The sequence below is a fragment of the Notamacropus eugenii genome, chromosome 5 (assembly GCF_028372415.1).
Source record: "Notamacropus eugenii isolate mMacEug1 chromosome 5, mMacEug1.pri_v2, whole genome shotgun sequence".
NCBI classification, from domain to species: Eukaryota; Metazoa; Chordata; class Mammalia; order Diprotodontia; family Macropodidae; genus Notamacropus; species Notamacropus eugenii.
In genome coordinates this window covers 30,553,845-30,571,679 of record NC_092876.1, presented here as the reverse complement: position 1 = coordinate 30,571,679, position 17,835 = coordinate 30,553,845, and the positions used below count along the sequence as shown (strand labels likewise).

Genomic DNA, 17,835 nt, shown 5'->3' with positions numbered 1-17,835 from the left:
GGGTGGAGGCTGTCACCTGGCACTGATCTCAGCTCTTTTATGCAACATTTTCAGTCCTAACCCATTCGTCCCCTGAGCTCCAGGACTGGTCAAATCTGAAGGTCACAGAAGAAGAGGGATTGAGTGCAGTGGGGCCTCAGAGACTTGAAGATGCCAGAGGGTAAAAGTAGAAAAGGGAAAGGCTCAATGGGGTATCCTAGCTGAGACATGGAGTTTGGAGTCTCAGAATTCGATGGCAGAAGCTGTGAGGGATCTAGTAATAGGGCTTGGAGGGCAAGGTGTCTCAAGACTTGAAGATGAGGCCATAGAAGGTCAAAGTGGGAGACGGGTAAAAATAGATTTCTTACCGGCTGTGACCTTAAGCAAGTCTCTCCCTCTCTCTAGACCATCCATTTCTCCTTTGTGTGAGGAGAGAACTCTATCATCAGGTGAGTCCTATGCACCCCTTCCATGGGAAATATCCTGTGCACCTGTGGAGCATGGGATCTCCACCTATTGTTTACCAAGTATTCCTTTAAACAGTATTGACAACAAACCAAGAACTGATCCAAATGTGTGGCAAATAACACTCTAACCCAAAGCCCACGTGACCCGTTTTTTACTTTGATCTAATTCAGGAGTTAGAAGGGGCAGTAATTAGATCTTAGGATTTGGAGTTGGGATCCTCTAACTTAGAGATCCTCTAAGCTCTAATCTCATTTGTGTTCTTTTCTTTGAAATTTTAAATATCTTCTTGATGATAGACTTAACAATTATTCACAAATATGAACATTTGTGACCTCTTGGTTTTGCAGATGAATCTGAAAGGGGAAGTTCAGATAGGTAGCCAGGGGCAAGATTAGGATTTCAACCCAGGTCATCCAGGAGGGTCGCTATGGACAACACAGCCAAGCTGAGTACCTGCCATAACTGCCTCTGGGCTGCAGTTTGATGGAGGAGAGAAGGAATAGAACTAGCCAACAGAAGTAAATGGATTGTGGTGTTTTTTTAGGGAGATGCAGGAAGGGGCAGGTTAGACAAGGATTGGAAACTAATTGGGATTGACAGTATTTTTACCTGGGTGACCAAGGTCCTCACAGCCCTCTTTCTCCTAGTTACCTGTTGGCTAATGTCATAGCTTAGAAGAACTCAGGGTTGAGGAGAAGCCTAGGAAATCAGGGCAATCTTTGTTAAGTGTACTTTTGCTAAAAGGGAACCAGGGTGGGAAGGGGTACACTGGAATGAACTCCAAGGATTCAAAGAACCATGGTGAGATTTTTGTTGTGAATGCTTATACCTCAGAAATCAGTGATTGCTAGAAATCAGAGCTTGATTTATTGTTTTGTTCATAATCTGGACTTAAAGAAATAACAAGGCAGATAAACTTATTTGCATGAGCCCCCTCACTCTGCCCTCCCCCCTCCTTAAATATTTACCAATTTACTCTTGTTTTGCGCAATTGTGGATTGGTTTATTGTTGTCCTTTCTTCTAAAAGACTGAAATGAAAACACTATGTTGGGGTCGAGGTACGGTACGGTGAGTCGAACTTTGATAATCAGGCCAATCAGAACTTGGAATGCTCTACCACAGGTTGAGCCACAGATCTTCCTTGCAAACATATGGAGTGGAAATGTCTCTAAATGTGCACATCCCATGTTTCTTTTGACCTACTGCAATTCTGCTTTGCTCATAAAGCAGTCTCTCCATGTGTTTTCTTTTATGGTGTTCACATCATACTGGGGGATCCTGTGCCAGTGTGTCCCATGTCTCTGAATGAATTCACTCAATAAAGAGTTTGTGAACTCACAGAAATTCAGTAGAAGATTGCAGTGGTGGGGAACCTATGGCCTCAAGCCCACATATGATCCTGTAGGTCCTCAAATGCTGCCCTTTGACTGAATCCAAACTTCATAGAATTAATCCGTTTAGTAAAAGGATTTGTTCTGCAAAACGTGGACTCAATCCACAAAGAAAGCCCTAGATATTAGAGACACAGCTCTTGAGCCTGGGGTCTGTCAGGCCTTTAGGAGTCATTCAAGAGCTCCTGAGATCAGACTTCGCTAAGATCTATTGCTAGTTCATGTACCCTCTTTAAGCCTGGTTGACTGTGAACTCTGTAATGGAGTTAGATCAAAAGGCACCTGCCTCTGCTGTTCTGGGAAGGTCAGACCAGCACTACACTTGAGTGTGGGTCAGTCAAATCTGGAGGAATTATGTGAGAGGTCCTGACATCAGGCTTCCCTAAGATCTATCACTAGTTCATGTACCCTCTATAAACCTGGTTGACTGTGAACTCTGTGAAATGGAATTGGATCCAAAGCCACCTGCCTCTGCTGTTCTAAGAATGTCAGACCAGAGACTCACCACGGAACTTGGGGACTCAACCCCCTACTTAATGCAACATTGGGCAATGGAAGGAGTGCTGTATTTGATCAAAGTCGTGGCATCCAGCTCTTCATCTTAATGCCAATATGACTTTGGGCAAGTCACTCAGTATCTCTGGACTCAATACCTCAATACTTCTCCATTTACTTTTTTAAAAAAATATATTTATTTAATATTTTATTTTCCCCAAACTACATGTATACACAAAATTTAACATTCATTTTTTTTTAATTTTGAGCTCCAAATTCTCTCCACCTCCCTTGAGGAGGCAATAAATTTGACATAGGTTATACATATACAGTCATGCAAAATATATTTTCATATTGCTCAGGTTATGAAAGAAAACATAACCCCCCATCCAAGAATAACAAAGAAAGTTAAAAAAGAGTATGCATCAATTCATATTCAGAATCCTTCATTTCTTTCTCTGAAAATGGATAGCATTTTTCATCATGCATCTTTCAGAATCTTCTTGCATCATTGTATTGCTGGGAATAACTAAGTCATTCACAGTTGATCATTATATAATATTGCTACACTGTTCTCCTCACTCAATTCACTTCATTTTGAATCAGTTCATGTAAGTCTTTCCAGGCTTTCTGAAAACATTCTACTCATGATAGCTGATAGTATAGTCATATTCCTTCACAACCATATAACATATGTTGTTCAAGCATTTCCCAATTGATCAGCATCTCCTCAATTTCTAATTCTTTGCCACAACTATAAATGCTGCTATAAATAGCATATAAGTCCCTCTTCTTTTTAAAAAAGATTTCTTTGGGATACAGACCTATTAGTGGTGTTGCTGGGCCAAGGGTATGCATGGTTTGATAAGCCTTTGAGCATAGTTCCAAATTTCTGCCCAGAATGGTTAAATTAGTTCAAAAATCCAATAGTGCATTAGTATCTCAATTTTCCCACATCCCCTCCATTATAATTTTTCTTTGCTTTCATATTAGCCAATCTGATAGGCGTGGGGTGGTACCTCAGAGTAGCCTTTAGAAATAAAATAATATCCTCAATAACATGCAAAGACAATTTTGAACATACTTTTAAAACTTGAGTTCCAAATTTCCTCTCCTTTCTCTCCTCCCCCCCAAGAGAATAAGCAATTTGACATAGGTTATATATGTGTAATCATGCAAAACATTTTTCGGTATTAGTTATGTTGTGAATGAAGACACAGACCCAAAGGAAAAAAATAAACAAAATAATTTGATTAATAATTTGCTTTGATCTGAATTCAGATGCCATCAGTTCTTTCTCTGGTAGTGGATAAAATTTTTTACCATGAATCCTTTGGAATTGTTTTGAATTGTGTTGCTGAAAATAGCTAAGTCATTCGCAGCTGATCATCATACAATATTGCTGTTACTGTGTACGATGTCCTCCTGGTTCCACTCACTTAACATTGCATCAGTTCATATCAACATGCAAATGAGTGTTTTTTATTCTTTCTTTGAGGAAATTCTCATAAGAATAATGTTTAAGTGCTCCCTACTAATCCCCCATCTTCCCATTTACTTTGAAAGCCCCTTTTCTGTGAGAAAATTTACTCCATTCTACCTCTGTCTTCCCCTTTCAACCAGTGCGTTCTTCTCACCCTTATTTTTTTTAATATCATTTTATTAGTCAATTTGCATACAAGTCCTCTGTCTATGTATATTGCTTCTAATTGCCCTACTAATTAGAAAGTACTTATGAGTTACAAGTATAATCTTCTTATGTTGGAATGTAAACAATTTAACATTATGCAATCTCTTAAGATTTCTCTTTCCTGCTTACCTTTTTATCCTTCTTTTGAGTCTTGTATTTGAAAGTCAGTTTTCTCTTCAGTTTAGGTCTTTTCATCAGGAACACTTGAAAGTCTCCAATTTTTTTGAGGACACTTTTTTGTCTCCTGAAGGATTATATTCAGTTTTGTTTGGCAGATGATTCTTGGTTGCAATCCTTCCTCCATTGTCCTCTAGAATATCATATGACAAACCCTCTAATCCTTTAATGTAGAAGTTTCTAAATCTTGTGTTATTCTGACTTTGGATTTATGACATTTGTGTTATTTATTTCTGCTTGCTTGCATTATTTTTCTCCTTGACCTGGGAGATCTGGAAATTGTCTATAATATTCTTGGAAATTTTCATTTTGGGATCTCTTCCAAGAGGTAATCAGTGGATTCTTTAAATTTCTCCTTTATCCTCTGGTTCTAGATTACCAGGGAAGTTTTTCTTGATAATTTCTTCAGAGATGAAGCCTAGACTCTTTTCTGAGCATGGCTTTAAGGCTATCCAATAATTCTTAAATTACCTCTCCTCAATGTATTTTCCAAGTCAGTTATTTTTCCAAAGAGATATTTCACAATATTCTTCTACTTTTCATTTTTTGGATTTTGTTTTATATTTTATTCATGTCTCATGGAGTTCTTAGCTTCACCTTGCCCAACTCTAATTTTTAAAGAATTATTTCTTTCAGTGTACCTTCTGTTACATTTGGCCAATTCCACTTTTCAAACGAGTTCTTCTTGTCAGTGGTTTTGTTCCTCCTTTACCAAGCCGTTCACTCTTTTTTTCTTCATGATTTTCTTGCATCACTCTTATTTATTTTCCCAATCTTTCCTCCAACTAACTCTCTTATTTGATTTTAGAAATCCTTTTTCACCTCTCCCCAAAATTCTTTTTTTAGTATCTCAGACCAATTCACATTTTTCTTTGAGGGTGTAGCAGTTTTGACTTTGTTGTCTCCTTCTGAGTTGGTGTTTTGAACTTCCTTCTCACCACATTAAGTTTCGATGGCCAGTATCTGTTTGTTTCCTCATTTTATCAACCTATTTCTTGACTTTTAGTTCTATGTTAAAGTTGGGCTCTGCTCCCTGGGTGGAGGGGGCACTATCGTAAACTTCATGCCTTTTGTTTTTGCTATTTTTAGAGTTAGTTCTGGTAGACTTTAAGTTTAGAGTTCTTCCAAGATAGTATAATCTAAGGTGTTGTATGATCATTACTCTCCTGCCTTTTTCTCTGGTCTGTGAGGAACCATAAGTGCTCTTTTCCACCTGAAACTATGGCCAGTATCTCTGCTCCCCTGTGGCTTTAAATTCTGTTGTGCTAGTCCTCCTTTTCACCCTTGGACTGTGACCCAGGACTGAAACCCAGATCTGCTTATGGATAGTGTAAAAAAGTTCTGCATCAAGGGCCAACAAAGAGATCCTAGTAATCGTCTGATCAGTTGTTACATTGCCTTACTGTGTGTGGGCTGAGAGTTCCAGAAACCTCAACTGCCACTTCTAATTCAGTCACCACCAAGGCCTGCAGTTGATTTGGTGGAGTGAGACTTTTGCTGTCCTGTGCCCTGAGCTCCACTCTGACCTTGGTGTGTCAGACCCTTCTTGCCAAATTTCTAAGTTATCTTTGGCTAGAAAATTGTTGCACTCAGTTCTCTTGTGAGTTTTGCCACTGTAGAACTTGTTTTTTTAATTATTTATTTAAACATTATTTAAAGTTGTTTGGAATGGAACTTGGGAGAGTTCAGATGAGTTCCTGACTTTTCTCCACCATCTTGGCTCTAGCCCACTTCAATGTTCTTGTCTGTAAAATGTGAGAGGAGGTAGACTGGGTAATCTCTAAGTAAACCTTCCAACTAGAAATGCTGGAATCAGGAAGGTTTGACTTTGGCTTTGTGTGCTTGGAAGGACATATCTTTGGTCACAATGTTCTCTCTCTGTCTGCCTAATTCCCTGTTCCTCCCTACTATGGATTATAAACAGAAAGCTTATTCCTCCTCTTCAAACCTTAAAATAATTTCAGAGAGAGCGGGAATCTTATTTTCCAGAGCTAAGGCACAACAAGCAAACTGTGTCCTGAGTTTCAGTTAACAACAGCCCTTTGCACTTAGCCTTTAGAGGAACTCTGCCACAGCTAAATCACAGAACTGGCAGTCCCTTAGACTGAGCAAGCACTAGTCCTGAAGCCCTGCTATGAATGGACATTTTGTCACTAGGCAACCTTGCCTCACTACCTCACTATTGCTATTTTACTTCATCACTGCTGTTACACTACATTGCTTGATTCTTTGTCTTCCCACAACTATATATACATCTCGAAGCTTAGCCTCACTGCCTTGGATCTCCTTGCTCCTAGAGAAGACTCCAGCACACATTCTAATTTCCCTCTTCCAACAGGATAAAGAAGATTTTTTGTCTATAACTTCTATGACTCTTTGATAATTTATTTTCAGGATTGACAGTTGGTGTCAAAAGTGGAATCAGAAAGGGTTAATTCCTGCTTCTTCCCTTGCCCAGTGCAACCTTGTAGGTGTAGTACCTTCCAAGAGCCTTCTGCTCAATTTGCTAGTTCAAGGGTGGCAATGAGTGTTTTTTCCTTCTCAGTTACTGAACTTCCATCTTTGGTCAAGCTCTGCTCCCTTCAAGGATTGAAATTTTGGTGTATTTACTGAAGACAGGATTTGTCTACCTCTTCTTGATGAAGTCTCTTGATTTCTTTGGAACAGGTACCTTGTGTTTGTTTCCCTCAGCTGCAATATGGGAAGTCTGGGATCTAAGAATGAACTGCCAAAGAACTTGGCTGCAGGGCATATGCATTTAATCTATCAACTAGACACTTCTAAGTTTTTATTAATTGGCATAATTTGACCTTGTTGGCCAACACGGGGTTCTTTAGACCAGGAAAAAATAAGTTACCTTAGGAAATGTCTTGTTTGGAAGGGAGGGCAGAGCCAAGTTGGCAGAATGAAAGCAGAGATTTGCCAGAGCTCTCCCCCAGACCCCTCCAAATACCTGTAAAAGTGGCTCTAAATGAATTCCATTTGTAGCAGAACCCATAAAAAGACAGAGTTAAACAAATCTCTAGCTCAAGACAACCTGAAAGGTGGACAGAAGAGTTTTGTTGCACCAGACTGAGAGAGGAGCTCAGTCCATCACAGACTGTGCCAGCACAGACTAGGCCCCAGCAAACCAGGAATAAGCCTTGGTAGTGACTGAATCAGCAGCTGTGGCAGCAGCAGCAATGGCTGTTTCTGGAGCTCTAAGCCTACAGAAGGTAAGGTGATCAAACAATTGGTCAGAAGGATATTACAGGCTCTCTTTACTGGCACTAAGGCAGGACTCTATTGCTTTGCCCATACTTGGACCTGGGCTGCATTCTGGATGGTAGTGTTGGGGCAAAGAGGAGCACTAGCATAGCAGACCTTGTGGAAATAATGGAGAGGGAGCCCTCCTCACAGTTCCAGAATGTAAAAGAGTGCTTGTGGTAACTCATAGATCTGAGCACAGTCTAGGAGGGAGTAAACACCTCTCCTTAGATCATTCTACCTTGGAAAAATTGAAAACTTACATGTTCCTAGAAGTATCTCTGGAAACAGCTGTACAAAGCCCCTGAAGCTTGGAATAATATGCCCCCCACACTGGAAGCAGAGCCCTACCTTAGCAAAGAGATGAGAAGTCAAGTAATAGACTGGGAAAATGAATAAACAATGGGGAAAAACCCAAACTATAGAATCTTACTTTGGTGGCAAGGAAGATCAAAACTTATACTCAGAAGAAGATAGCAAAGTCAAAGCTCCTGCATCCAAAGCATTCAAGAAAAATATCAGTTGGTCTCAGACCATGGAAGAGCTCAAAAAGGATTTTAAAAATCAAGTAATGGAAGTAAAGGAAAAAATGGAAAAAGAAATGGGAGTTGTGGGAAATCACTATAGGAGATTGTTGCTTCTGCATAAAAGTTAAGTTGATAAAAAGGATGCAGGTGCCTAAGGGGCAACTGGAAAGATCCTTCATGAAGATGGGTGGAGACCCACATGAGGAGTTTAGGCACACTGGAGAGGCTGTAAACCCTGTGGTACCCAGCCAATGGGAACACAGGAGGGGAAATACACATCGGGAATCGAGAATAAAAAGTTGTGTATTTGTCTCAATGGATATGCCTACTCGTTGAACTCTTGAAAGAATATTAATAAAAGTGCTTCCTAGTTCAACCAGTGGCTTTGTGGAGTTCTTGGTAAGATGTTTGTCTCTTACAGAGTGGTGCAAAAAAATCATGAAAAAGGAGTCAACAGTTTGATAAAGGAGACACAAAAATACTGAAGAAAATAACAACTTGAAAAACAGATTATGCCAAATGGTAAAATAAGCACAAAAAGCCAAGGAAGAGAAGAATGCATTAAAAAGCAGAATTGGCCAAATAGAAAAAGTGATGCAAAAACTCACTGAAGAAAATAATTCCTTAAAAATTAGAATGGAGCAAATGGAAGCTAATGACTCTTTGAAAAATTAAGAAATTATAAAACAAAACCAAAAAATGAAAAAATAGAAGATACTGTGAAATATCTCATTGGAAAAACCACTGACCTGGAAAATAAATCCAAGAAAGATCACTTATTATTGGATTGCCTGAAGGCCGTGACCAATATCAAAGCCTAAACATCATCTTTCAAGAAATTGTCAACAAAAACTGTCATGATGTTCTGGAACCAGAGGGTAAAATAGAAATTGAAAGTACCCACTGATAACCTCCTGAAAGAAATTTCAAAAGGATAATCTCTGTGGCTCTTTGATAATTTATTTTCAGGGTTGACAGGAGCAAAAGACAAAAGTTTGGGAGGGGATGGGGAAGAAGGAAGACTGCACCAGAACTGAATATAGAGTGATTTAGGTTAGAATAATAGAAATTCATAACTGAAAAGGACAAGGAATAGACTCTTATTATCAATGGGTATTAGATATCAGATGGGCAGATCTTACTGAATGTCCAGCCTAATGCCACGGGCTGCTGGGTCACTTACCTATACCAGGTCTTCAGTGATCAGCCAGATGAAAGTACAGGAGAAGAGACCACCAGAGTGAAGTAGAGGTGTAGGCTTTATTCAGGATAAAACTACATATCAGCATGCAGGGCGAGCTCTCCCAGAGGGAGCCCCCCCTCCTCAGGCTTTTTGGTCCCTACTTAAGCCCTCCAAGATGCATGGTTCACTTGTGGACAGCACATGCTCCCAGCTTATCAGCCAATTAGAGTATGGGGAACAAAGGCATGTTCAGACCACTGACCAATCTCAAGGGTGGAATGCTCTCCACAGCACGTTCCCACAAAGAAGAGGTGTAAAACAGGATGTAACCTGGCTCACTCCCTCAATTCCCGGCTGTTATCTGGGGGGCCTCGTGAGAGCTCTGCAGTTTCAAGAGACCCTCACCTTTACCTGACCTGAGACTGTTCCTGTGAGACTGAGCCTGTGCCTCCACAACTGAACAGCTAGGTGGCAAAGCAGATAGAGTGTCAGATCAAAAATCAGGAAGATCTTGGTTTAAGTCCAGCATCAGACAGTTACTAGTTGTGTGACCTGAGCAAGTCACTTACCTTTGTTTCTTTCACTTTCCTCTTCTGTGAAATGAGCTGGGGAAGGAAATGGCAAGCCACTTGAGCAACTTCGCTAAGAAAATCACAAAAAATGGCCATGGAGAGTAGGGCACAACTAAAAACAGCTAAATAACAACAACAAACACTGAGCTCCTTCACCCATGCCCAGCAAATCAGTTTTCTCTATTGTGTTGGATTGGGTGGCCTCTGAGGCCCCTTCCAACTTAGCTTCTTTGATCTCATAACCCCATGGCATTCTGGTGGCTATTGTCTATCACCCTCTAAGACACTCTCCTTCCTTATTTTCTCATTGAGTTCAGTGACTGGCTCAGTTTTTCTCTGCTTCTCTACTCCTACTTTCATACTAGGAGACTTCAATACACACATATTAGTCCTTAAAAGACCCTAACCTCACAGCCCCTCAATTTACTCTCTTCCTATAATTTGCTTCTTTGCCACGCACAAAGATAACTTTCATGTTGCCATAGATCACAAAAATATACCACTTCCATATTCATGACCTCTGAAATTCCCTTATCTGATCACGAGCTGTTTTCTTTCCACTTTTCCCTTTGCCTTGAAATCAAAAATTCTGTTCTTCTTCCACACCCATATGTCCAATTCCTCCACACCTCAGTTGTTTTCCAGATCATCACCCTTCCACTAACTACATTTTGTTCCCTCGCCAATTTTAATCCCTTGGTGAATTAATTCAACTCTGCACTGTCCTCTTTTTATGTCCTTTGCCCCATTATATTGCTGATCTTGCCTTGCTAAGCCTGAAACTTGAATCATTCCTACCATCACCTGCCTTTGCTCCTACACTTGTGCTGCAGAACAGTCAGAGAAAATCTCAAATTCCTGTTGACTAGGCCCACTATAAATTTGGGTTATATAATTTCTAACAGATCATCTTTGCTGCAAGACATCTTTTACAACTCCCTAATTAGCTCACTATGCCACTAGGTATGGTAACTCTTTCAAAAATCTTTCTCTCTTCCCTCAAATTTCCATTGATTCCCCCCTGCCCAGCCTGTAAGATGAGAATCTCATATTTTACAGAAAAATTTGATGCTTTTTTGCCAAGAGCTCCTTTAACTCTCTTTCTCTTCATGTCACATCACCCAGATGCCTTCTGTCACTATTGTCTTCTTCATCCTGATCTCACATCATGAAGCACTTGTACTCTCAACAAAGGCAAATTCCTTTATATGCACAAGGATCCCATTCCTTTCTGTCTTTCCTAGCAGATTATCTCCTCAATCATCCCCACTTTCTCATTTACCTTCAATCCCTCCCTATCTATCCTTTTGTTTTCCTACTACCTGGAAATATGCCCAAGTCTTCCTCATCCTCCAGACCTCTCTCTTGATCCATCCATCTTCATCCCTGCTTGGTTTGTTGAAAATCTTTCCTCCCTTTCAGGGCTAAACTCCTTGAGAATGCCATCTACAACTGATCCTCCAACTTCCTTTCTTTCTACTTTATTTTTAACTGTTTGGTTTCCACTTTCATCAATCAATTGTAGTCTCTCTTTCCAAAGTTACCAATTACATTTTAATTTCCAAATCTAATAGTAACCTTTTCTCAGACACAGAGTTGTGATGGAAATTCATCTTACCCGGACGCAAAGGAAAAGGAGAAAGGGCTAATAGAAAGGGACTGGGTGGTAAGAGGGAGGTTAGATTCAAAGAAACAATGATAAGCAACAAAGCATAATATTAAGGAGTGTCTAGGGTAAAAAAAATTGCTGAAAATAGCTAAATCATTCACAATTGTTCATCTTACAATATTGCTGTTACTTTGTACATAGTTTCAAATTGCCCTACCAAATGGTTGAATCAGTTCACAACTCCAGCAAAAGCACATTAATGTCTCATTTTCCCCAAATCTCCTCCAACATCTGTCATTCTTCTTTTCTGTCCTATTAGCCAATCTAATAGGTATGAGGTAGTACCTCAGAATTATTTTAATTTGCATTTCTACAATCAGTAGTGAATTAGAGAATTTTTAAATATAGCTATAGATAACTTTGATCACTTCATCTAGAAACTGATCATATCTTTTGATCATTTATCAATTGTGGAATGACTCTTATTTTTATAAATTTGACTGTTTTCTACGTTTGAGCAATGAGACCTTTATCAGGAAAAAATTACTTCAAAATTTTTTTTCACGGTTACTATTGCCAATCGTATTTCCTTCCATCCTATTCACCTTCCCTATTTATTCTATTCTTTCTCTCGTTTCACCCTGTCCCTCCTCAAAATGTTTTGACTGTCCCCTCCACCAATCTTCACTCTCTTCTGTCACCCCACCTTCTCTTATTCCCTTCCCCTCTTATTTTCCTGTATGGTAAAATAGATTTATATACCCAATTGGGTGTGTATGCTATTCCCTCTTTGAGCCGGTTCTGATGAGAGCAAGGTTCGTTCACTCTCCCTTACCTTCCCCTGCTCTTTCCCTCTATTATAAAAGTTTTTTCTTGCCTATTTAATGTGAGAAAATTACCACACTCTATCAGTCCCTTTCTCTTTCTCTCTGTACATTCCTCTCTAATTCCTTATTTTTGTTTTTTTAGGTATCATCCTTTCATATTCAACTCACACCTGTGCCCCCTGTCTATATATACTCCTTCTAACTACCCTAATACTGACAAAGGTCTTATGAGTTACAAATATCATCTTCCCATGGAGGAATGTAAATAATTTAACCTTATTAAGTCGCTTACGATTTCCCTTTCCTGTTTACTTTTTTTATGTTTGTCTTGAGTCTTGTATCTGAAAGTCAAATTTTCTATTTAGCTATGGTCTTTTCATCAAGAATGTTTGAAAGTCCTCTGCTTCATTGAATGTTAATTTTTTTCCCCTAAGGATTATATTCAGGTTTGTTGGGTAGGGGACTCTTGGTTGTAACTCTAGCTTCTTTGCCTCTGAAACACCATATTTCAAGCCCTCTAATCCTTCAGTGTAGAAATGGCTAAATCTTGTGTTATCCTGACTGTGCTTCCATAATACTTGATTTTTTCCTTCTTTCTGCTTGCAATATCTTCTCATTGATGTTAGAATTCTGGAATATGGTTATAATATTCCTGGCAAATTTTATCTGAGGATTTCTTCCGGTAGGTGCTCAGTGAATTCTTTCAAATTCTATTTTATCCCCTGGTTCTAGAATATCAAGACAGTTTTCCTTTATAATTTCTTGAAAGATGATGCCTAGGCTCTTCAGGTAGTCCAATAATTTTTAGCTATCTCTCCCGGATCTATTTTTCAGATAAGTTGTTTTTCCAGTGAGATATTTCACATTGTCTTCTATTTTTTCATTCTTTTGATTTTGTTTTATTGTTTCTTGATTTCTCATACAATCATTAGCTTCCATTTACTCCATTCTAATTTTAAGGAATTATTTTCTTCAGTGAACTTTTTGGATCCCCTTTACTACTTGGCCAGTTCTGCTTTTTAAGGCATTCTTCTCTTCTTTGCCTTTTTGGACCTCTTTTACCACTTACCCTAACCTGTTTTTCCTTTAGTATTCTTTGTGTTTCCTTTACCAAGTTATTGACACATTTTTCATGATTTTCTTGCATCACTCCCATTTCTCTCCGAATTTTTCCCCTACTTCTCTTACTTGATTTTCAAAATCCTTTTTGAGCTCTTGCATGGCTTGAGACCCGTTTTAAATACTTCTTGGAGGTTTTGTATGCAAAAGCTTTGATTTTGTTATTTTCCGAGTCTGTGTTTTGATCTTCCTTGTCACCATAGTAACTTTGAATGGTCAGAAGTTTTTACTGTTTGCTCATCTTCCCAGCCTATTAGTTCACTTTCAATTCTTTGTTAAAGTAGGGTTCTGCTTCTGGGATGGAGGGTACATTGTCCCAGGGTTCAGGGATCTGTGTAACTTTTTTCAGAGATACTTCAAGGGGCCTTTAAGTTTTCATTTCTTCCAAGGTGGTATGATCTAAGGAGAGGTGTTTACTACTTTCCCAGCCTGTGCTTTGGTCTGTCAGTGACCACAAGGACTCTTTTATGCCCTGTAACTGTGAGGAGTGTTCCCTTTCTACTGTACCACAAGCTCTATTGTGCCAGTGCTCCTTCTTTCTCTGGGGCTGCCAACCCCAGATTGTGACCCAGACTCAAGTATGGATAGAGCAACAGAAGTCTGCCTCAGTGCTAGCAAAGAGATCCTTGTAATCTTCTGACCAGTTATTAGACTCCCTTGTGATCTGTGGACTGAGAGATCCAGAAACAGCTACTGCTTAGGATGATGATGATTCAGTGGCTCCCAAGGCCTGCTCCTAATTTGCTGGGGCCTGAACTGTGTTATCACAACCTGTGCTGTACTGTGCTCCACTTTCACCCAGGTGATACAGACCTTTGTTGCTGGCCTTCTAAATTGTCTTTGGTATCTGTGGGCTGGGAGGTCTGGAAATCATCACTGTTGCAACTGATTCAGTCATCTGGAGCTCTGCTCCTGGTTTTCTGTGGTTCTCTCCCACCCTGGTGCAACAGACCTTTCATGCTGACCTTCCAAGTTGTCTTGGGCTGGGAAATTGTTTCATTCCATCTTTTTGTTGGTTCTGACATTCTAGAATTTGGTTATAGTCTTTATTCAAAGGTTTTTGGATCAGTATGGGGCAGATCTCTGGCAAGTCTCTGCATTTATTCCACTATCTTGGTTCCATCTTTCTACATGGTCAATTTTTGTGTAGGTGCCATGTACTGCTGAGAAAAAGTTACACTCCTTTGTATTCTCATTCAATTTTCTCCAGAAATCTGTGGGGTAAGAATTTTGATCACTCCTTACGTTATTACTTCTTTATTTTTGGCTTAGATTTATCTAATTCTGAGAGGGGAAAATTGAGGTCTCCCACTAGTACAGTTTTATTGTATTTCCTCTTGTACTTCATTTCACTTCTTTTACAATTTAAATATTATACCATTTGATGAATATATCTTGAATATTGATTTTACTGCATTGTCTGTGGTACCTTTTAGCAAGATATAGTTTGCTTCCTTATCTCGTTTATTTAGATCTATTCTTCTTTTTGCTTTGTCTGAGATCATGATTGATACTCCTGCCTTTTTTACTTCAACTGAAGCACAATAGATTTTGCTCCAGTGTCTTACCTTTTTTCTGTGTGTGTCTCTGTGCTTCAAATGTATTTCTTTTAAACAGGATATTGTAAGATTTTGCTTTCTAATCCTTTCTGCTATCCACATCTGTCTTATAGGTGAGTTCAGCCCATTCACATTTGCAGTTATGATAACTCTGTATTTCCCTCCATCCTATTTTTCCCTTCTTTTTTCTTCTCTCTTTTACCTTTCATCTTGTCCCTCCTCAAAGGTGTTTTACTTCTGATAACCACCATCCCTAATCTGTCTTCTGGTCTATCAGTCCTGCTGTTCCCTTATGCCCTCATTCTTTTTTAGTAGGGTAAAACTGATTTTTATATCACACTAAGTGGGTAGATTATTCCCTTTTTGAGCCAACTCTTATGAGAATAAGGTTAAAGCATTGCCTGCCTTCCCACTCAATATCTTCCCCTCCACTGTAATAGCTTTTTCATACCTCTTTTATGGGAGATCATCTACCCCTTTCTATCTCCCTTTTCCCTCTTCACCTACTGCCTCTTAATGAAGGTGGGATCTCAGTTGAGACTAGGAAGGCGCCAGGGAAGTCAGGAGGAGTATTTCAAAACGCATATTTAAATATCTTCTTGATTCTCTTTGGGGGGAATGCATATCTATTCCAAGGCCCTCACCTATGCTGGGCTTTCTGAAACAATTCCGCAGAGTCATGAGAACCTAAAGAACCCCATGGCCATGGCAGAGAGAGCACGTCTGATCCTGTGCCTCTAGTCCTCATTTTGTGCCAAGAAATCTCTCCGACCTCTCATTTCTTAATTTTTCACTGTTTCCCTCAGGTCCTCTCTCTCAGGCCCTCCAGCTGACTTGCCAGTTTTCTTGTCCACCATTTCTCCTCACTCCTCCTCTTGTACCCCAGCTGAGCCCATGCCTCCCCACAAAGAGGTTCTGGGCTATTCTTGGAGCCTCTTTCCCATAAGAACATAAAACATAGACCTTAGAGACCATCTAACCTGGCCTTGTTGTAGAGAGGGAAACTGAGGAATAGAGAGAGGAAAGGACATTGCTCCAATCAGTAGCAAGAAGCAGAGACTTTTTCTCTCTATCTCTGTCTTCCTCCGTGTCTTCTTCTCTCTCATCAGGGGCCTCCCTCCAGGCACCCTGGAACCTACTTATGCATGTAAGAGATATCTGTGTGTGTGTGTGTGTGTTCATGTGTCTTTGCTGTTTGTGTTCCTCTGTCTCACTCTATGTGTCTGAATATATCTCTCTGTATCTCTCTCTTTGGGATTATGTGTTTTCCTCTCTGTCTCTACTTTTTTCTTCTCTGCTAAATTCTTTGTGTGTCTCTCCCTGCCTATTTGACTATCATTTTCTCTGGTTTTGCCTGTTTCTGTCTTTGTTCCAGTATGTCTTTCTTTATGTATTTGTAATGTGCTCTGTGATTCTCTCTGTCACAGTTACTCTCTGTGTCTCTTGTTTCCTCTGTTACTGTGTCTCTCCCTGTTAATTTGTCTCTGAGTCTTATTGCTTTTGCTCCTCTGGATATCTTTGTCTATGGGTCTGTCTCTCCATACCTATGTCTCTATATCCAACTGTTTCCCTATCTTTATGTGTTTGTCTGTTTTCTACTCTGTACCTCTCTGGATGTTTCTTTCTTCACATCTCTATATCTATCTCTCAATGTCTTTACAGTCTCTCTGCTTTTCTGTGTCTTTCTCTGTCACGCTGAGTATTTGTTTCAGTATCTCTGTGACTTCATGGCTCTCCCTGTATGTCTGAGCACTTGTCTTCTACCCATTCAGTCTCTCTCTTTTCTCTTTGCATCTCTCTCTATCTCTCCCTCAATTTTTGTGTTTCTCTGTCTCTGTGTAAGTGTAAGCAAAGTGGGATTTTTTGATATTTTTCTTTTTGGAGTTCAGTTTCCCAGGCTCAGACTAAATTGTAAACATCCAAAGGATTAATCTCCTTTGAACCCTGATAATTTACAGTACTGCTGAGTCGCATAGGTTTTGTGCTTTCTGGCTCAGAGCCAAACAGGGGCCGAGTTTTTGTTACATATTCTGGGAGTTTGGCATTTTGCTTTGGGGGCTCGCTCATGAGAAGGACCTTTTGATTCCCCAGATGGGACTCTGAGTAGCCATTTATTAAGAGGCCCCTTGACTATTCAGATGTTGGTGCTCTCCCAGTCTGGTGGTTGTATTACTTTGTTCAGACAATTGGAGTCCTGTCTGTTGAATGTCTATGCCAGTTTCTCTGCTTGTACTTTCTATACTCACTTCTTTCTACTTATTTGCAATTAAAGTAAGATGATTGACCCCTTTGAAGCTGTCTTTCCTTTAGAAAAGCAGGTCAAAGAATCTGTGTTATCAGCTCATCCTGTGTGCTATTGTGTTACTACATTCAGTCTCTCCATGTTCTTCCTCTTGTCTCCAGCCTCCCAGCCTTTGTATCTTCATGTGAGAGTCATACATCTGCTGGGTGTTGAGTTTCAGGTAGTTGCCAATGATGAGCAGTGCGGTGGGCCCCAGGAGAAGGTTGCTGTGGATCTTCCTCTCTCTCCATACAGAGATCACCAACAGGGTTGAGAGACAAAAGAATAGGGCCCCCAGGAGCAGCCAAGAGGCCAACATTGTGGAGGTAGCAGAAGCCTCCTCTACAATGTTGTCTAGGAGTTTCAAGGTGCTGAGCCAAGACTGGGTTCAAGTTGAAATGTTCTTGTCTTTTATTTTTAGGCCTGGAGGTAGGGGTTAGTACTTGGCATTGGTCTTAGTCCTCTTATATAACATTCTCAATCCCAACTCATTCCTCTCCTGAGCCCCAGGACTAGTCAAGCCTGAAGGCCAAAGAAGGGGAGGGATCAAATGCAGTAAGGGCTCAGAGACTTGAGAATCTCAGGGGGTAAAAGAAGAAATAGGGGAGGCTCTAGGGGGTGTTGTGGTCCAGAGACAGAGATGGGGATCTCAAAACAGGATAGCGTTTGTTTTGGGGGACCTTGAGTCTCCAGGGAATGTCTTGGAGCTTG

The 17,835-nt window shown here is 40.0% G+C and overlaps 1 long non-coding RNA gene across 2 annotated transcripts in view; it reads left to right on the top strand.

Moving 5' to 3' along the window:
* The first annotated feature begins 65 nt into the window (after positions 1 to 65).
* Positions 66 to 17,835, top strand: part of LOC140503886 (uncharacterized) — a 33,597-nt gene continuing 15,827 nt past the window's right edge. Inside the window, exons 1-2 of one of the 2 annotated variants that reach the window (XR_011966903.1) lie at positions 66 to 160; positions 385 to 428. This is a non-coding gene — a long non-coding RNA (uncharacterized lncRNA). Of the gene's footprint in view, positions 429 to 17,835 lie in introns of both variants that reach the window. The other variant, XR_011966901.1, reaches the window with a different exon arrangement.